This window comes from Drosophila novamexicana, unplaced genomic scaffold (assembly GCF_003285875.2).
Source record: "Drosophila novamexicana strain 15010-1031.04,08,12 unplaced genomic scaffold, DnovRS2.1 tig00000458-arrow-arrow-pilon, whole genome shotgun sequence".
In the NCBI taxonomy this organism is placed as follows: Eukaryota; Metazoa; Arthropoda; class Insecta; order Diptera; family Drosophilidae; genus Drosophila; species Drosophila novamexicana.
In genome coordinates this window covers 1,203,445-1,209,459 of record NW_020824805.1, presented here as the reverse complement: position 1 = coordinate 1,209,459, position 6,015 = coordinate 1,203,445, and positions in this window count along the sequence as shown.

The window sequence follows — 6,015 nt, the reverse complement described above, 5'->3', positions numbered from 1 at the left end:
GAATAGTATATACAGGTAACTAATTTAATTTATTAATTTTTAAAATTATTTTTATTACAGATTAAGAAACCGAATTCGAAGCGCGAGCTTCGTTCAGTGTAGGTAGAAGAGGGTTCAGGGTATCCCCTAGTCGGGAGCATCCGACGAGACCTGCTTTAAATTACTTTTATTACTGCTAAAACAAACGAGTTCATAGCGAGAGGTGTATTTTATGTTAGTGGAAGAGGCTTCTGGGTATTCCCCAGTCTGGAACGTCCAACTAGAGCCTCTTGTTATGTATGCATTGGATAAAATTACCAAAAAGCATCGATCGATCGAAAACAATTTATATGCGAACAACTTATATAGTCTTCATGGTAAAATTTAAGATAGACATAGCGCTGCTGCAGTCGGAATTATGGATCAGATCAAATGACCATATTACTTGCATAGGAACGATCGATCGAAAAGAATTAAATAAGCCTCAGCTTTATTTTAGCATAATCACAGTGATCATCATCTGACCAGCTTATAGATAACTAAGCAGCCTTTGCACTGGATTCTATGGGGTTAAACTTGTTTCCATATATTGTTAAGTGCAAATGTTGGTGATCCATAGATGACAATACTTACTAAATAAGACTGCAGTCGTTGGGAACGAGTCAACTGCGCTAATATAAAAATTGCGCTTTGCCTATCTGCTGTTGTGGCATCTTACATTGCAGATTCTTTCAAAACTTTCCAACTGAATAATAGAGATTAAAAATAACTCAATAATCTGCTAATAGCATAACTAGCAATGCAATATTCTACCTATTTCTGTACTTTTAAACATTTTATCATTGAAAGCGCACTTTTAATATATTCAGCATTTTCTGAGTAGCGTGTCAATGTGCTTGATTGTGTGAACTGCATTTGTATGGTAAAGAACATTTTCTATTTGTCTGCTATATCGAAAATATTTTATGTTTCACTGACTGAATAGTGATTAACGCACAGCCCATACCGAAAGAGCTAGGAAGCTGAAAGTTACCTTAGTTACCTTATGTGATGAAGGTGCACGTTAAGACGGGGTTTCGGGAAATTCCATCCGACAAATCGAAAAACTTTTGTATGCAACTTTTTTGTTTACCATCCGATCGGCTTCAAAAACATTTTTAAAGATATTTGTCAAAATTCATTTGATGGGTGTTTCGCACTTTTTGGAAAATCCATCCCCCCGATCAAATTTACCTATTTATTCATAATAAAATTGTTTTACTTTCCACGGTCAAGGTTGGGTTATATTAGCTAGTTATTAAATATGACTTATTACCAATTTGAAAAATTAAGTAAAAATAATACATATTAGTAAATAATTAGGTAAAGACTAGTCAGCATCAGAATAGCCGCTTGAATTCTGGAAAGCGCAAAGCCGCAGAGAATTGTCAATAATACGATATGTACATATATGTTATGTATATATTGAAGGTTATGAAATCAGTTTTGGTATGGCAATATTTATAGTTATATATATAAGATATTTTCTCCAAACAAAGTAATATTTTATTATGAGTTTTTCGTCCTAGCCACAACGTATCCGGTCATCTGCCGCATCCTCGTAGACAGTTCTCACAACTGTTTTCCTTAAATAAAAAAAAAAATTTACGAGCTTCACTTATTTCCCAACATGACTCCATCCCATCTTTCAGTTGGGCGGGAGCTAGAATTCAGCAATTTTTCGTGACCGACTCACAAAATGGCTACCAAGCGACAAACTATATAGTTTGGTAAACTTACCTATCGGATACATTCAATTAGTTTATTGTATTTTCCGATAGTTCGCAGTCATATAATTAGAGAAATGTATAAAATAAGCAGTTCTAATTTTGGTTATTTTCAGTCACACTGCTACGGCAAGAATATATATTAATTTCAGCATAGTGTGTAACAAGTTGTCGGTAACAATGATTTACTTTATTAGTAGTGGTTCTCTTGAGTTTTCTGTTAGTCTCCTATAATTCAGTTCAACGATATTATAAAACACGATAATTGGCTTATTATTATTTGACACAGCCGCACCGTTTCACAATCTTTCGAAAAGTCATAGCCTATAGAAGTATCGATAAATTCCTTCGTTTTGCTTCGATATATCAATTACATTAAATAATGTTAAATATACATATATACATATATATATATAATATAAATATACTCATCGATAGCTTATTTTAACAGCGGTTTTGTTCAAATTTAAATAATTAAAAATAAAAATTATTTAAGCAATATATAAATATTTATACTACATTCTGTTAGTTTTTATTTTTAAAATTTTTATATCGATTTATTATTTTTCTTAGAGCTAGTAAAAAAATATATATATCGACATCCAATGCTCCAGGCTCCTCAGGCCTTATCGTGGACAAACGTCAAAGGCGTCTTCTTTGAGTAAGGCTGCATCGTCACGTAGGTAGTCGGGGGACTCTGGGGCTTCTCCTGTGTCGAGGTTGGAGGAGGTCCTTAAAGGATCATTGCTTGAGCCTCCTGACTACACACCTCCCAGCTACGTCTCTTGTTACCAGGCTACAGTGTCGCTGCAAGCGTTCGTTTTTATACCCTGAACCCATTAAAAATGGGTATAAGGGTATATTGTATTTGTGCAAAATCCAAATGTATGTAACAGGCAGAAGGAAGCATCTCCGACCCCATAAAGTATATATATTCTTGATCAGCATCAATAGCCGAGTCGATCTAGCCATGTCCGTCTGTCTGTCCGTCCGTCCGTCCGTATGTATGAACGCAAGGATCTCAGAACCTATAAGAGCTAGAGACTTGCAATTTTAGATGTAGGTGCTCCTAGTTCCCGCGTAGATCGAGTTTGTTTCCGATAATCCATAACTTACTCCGTTTCCAAGCAATCGATATCGACATCCTGTTTTTTTTTAGCAAATTGGGTAAATAATAAGAGCTAGAGCCACCAATCATGATATGTTGCTTCTAGAATATTATAGATATTTCAAATATCTTTCATTTCATGCCTATCGCCACCTCCCCGCAACCACCTCAGAGCTATAAATCAAGTTAATAACCCAACTTTTATTGGCAACCAATTTAAACCACAATTTAAATGTAATTGACTTTTTAAGAATACACAAATATTCTATGGTACAATAAGATATACTGTAGAAAATTTCATAAGGATCGTTTAAGAAAATCCAAAGTTATATGCAACTGCGCAATTGAATGGGGCAGCAGCTTTAAGAATTTCTGTATACATGTACAATCACACATTCATGCGCGTCTGCTTCGCATTCTGTGGCATTGTAATTGCATCTTTTTTTTGTAATGTTATTTTAGATCCTTTTTACATAATTGTTGGTGTGGCTGCTGAGTAGAGGCATAGCAAGTGGTGCGGTCTGTCGCGAGTTCGAGCCAAGGGAACTTTTTTTTATTAATTTATTGGGTGTTGGAATAAGAGGGTTCAGGGTATCCCCTAGTCGGGAGCTCCCGACTAGAACCTCTTACTTGTTTATTTCTGAAATATGTTTTGGGAACTTAATGAATGTTTGACAATTGAGTTACTAAACACATTTCTTCTAAAATACACACCTTTATTAGCAACATATATAAATATAATTGGCAAAATATTAATATTAACAATGTAGGCAATGCATAAAAACATACTCTTGTAGAGGTATATAAAAAAATTAATTCGATCAATTCGGATAATGTAATTTTCGGTCCCATACACGCGAATGGAGGGCACTTAACAACTGTTTAACAATTGAAATATAAATAATGAACAATTCGTTTTTAATATTGTTACAAATTTAACTAATTACAAATCTGGGTACATATGAACGTAAAGGATTTTCATATTTTTCAGTGCTGGTGCGTCGCATTGTTTCCATGTATATATTTTAAAATAATAAAATATTTTATATTCGTTTGGGCTGTTGGTTATTCAAATTTTGTGCAATAAATTTTTAAGTTAAATTTTATAAGCAATCTATATTTTTCAGTCTTAACTCCTGTTGCTGCTCTGTGTAAGACTTGATGTTAAATCTACTTTCTGAAAGCAGATAAGAAGCGGTGTACTAAGCTTAAATTAAAATAAACAATTAAAAAGTTAATTTAAAGAAATTATTTAAATGTTTGCATTGACTTCAAAACACAGATTTTCTACCCAGCCAACCTCAGTACACAATATGCATTCATATGTGAATACAAATTTGGGATAGGTCGTGCTATCAGCGCTAGAAAACTAACAAAATTTATTTCTTTGCCAGCAAATGCCAGATCTGTGAATGACAACCTATTCAAATATGCTGTTATGTACGTATATTAGTATATTAACACACATGCTAACAGAAGTGATTGCACGGCCGAAGCTGAGAGTACATTCTATTTTAAGCTTTTTCGCTCTTTCAGCTGTGAGAGCACAATGATACTAATTTTGTTTTGTTTTTAAAAAATCTAGGTGCACAGTAGCATTTTGTACTATGGCGTTACTCATCTTAACGTTTATATTATCTTTGGTTTAATTATATATATATATATATATAATTATATAATTATATATATATACATGTTTCTATATATGTATATATGTTTATATATAAATATATATTTATTTATTTATATATATATTTGCGTACAGACGTAGAGAGACAAATAAAAAGACTTGGACAGAGACAAATATAATATAACAGTCAACTTTATCTATTTGGTATGGTATATATATATATTGGCCAGGTATTGCCCGGCCTTGCCCGTGGAACGTTTTGTGCTAAAAATTCTAAATTTTACCTTTCCACTTAGTACACAAACGGGGAAAACTGAAATCTACCCGTACCATCTTGATCTCAACTTCTATTTAAAAATATGTACATTTAAAGTGCATCGAATAAAGATCCAACTGTTGGAATCAGATGTCTTGTGGTAAGAATCTTGAGGCCGAATAAAAAACTTGCGTTTACAGACCCGCATTTGCGATCCAAGAGCGGTGAACTTTGCGAAGGCGTGTCAAATAAGTTCTGATAGATTTTCGAAAACTTCAGCTTCTCTTACGGTATGGGCTGTGCGTCGATCAGTCCGAACAAACAGCTTAATATATAGAGATTTATATTTTTCTGACGAAGCTTTAGTGGACAGACAAAAATGCTTGGATATAAACATCGAACCTACTAAAAGGATTGCACCCATTCTCAATTCATGTGGCTCCTGGTGTCGTTCCAACGAGGAGAGAGCACAGATTTTTCACTTCATCTGGAGAGAATTTTCAAACCCTTCAACATATGTTCTGCCTCGGACGCGACAGTCACACAACTATTTTTAAAAGCACCTTGCCAAATGGACTTGCCAATACGCCCGATACTATCAGAAGTCGAAAATGTAGTGTCTGGCTTAAAGGCAACTAAAAGCCCTGCAACCACCATCAAGCGCATTCCCCCACATGCCCTTGCCTTCCTCCCGACCATCTACAATGGTATTATTAGGCTCCACCACTTCCCCTCAACCTAAACCTAAGCCTGGGAAGCCTAAACAAGACCCTGCCTCCTACCGCCCCAGCAGCTTATTGGCAATACACTCAAAAGTATTCGAAAGAATATTTTTGGTCAGATTATTGCCACTGCTGGAAGACGGGAACTTGATACCAGACAAGTAAAAGGTTCTAGTTGGGAGCTCCCGACTAGGGGTTACCCTGAACCCTCTTCTTCCAACATCAAATGCATATATATATTCTATTTTAGAAGCTATATGTCAAGTTTGGTGACTCTAGCTCTTATTATTTACCAAAATTGCCCAAAAACCGGATATCGATATCGATTGCTTGGAAATGGAGTAAGTTATCGATTATCGAAAACAAACTCGATTTGCGCAGGCACTAGGAACACCTACATCTAAAATTTCAAGTCTCTAGCTCTTATAGGTTCTGAGATCCTTGCGTTCATACATACGGACGGACGGACGGACAGAAAGACGGACATGGCTAGATCGACTCGGCTATTGATGATCAAGAATATATATACTTTATGGGGTGGGAGATACTTCCTT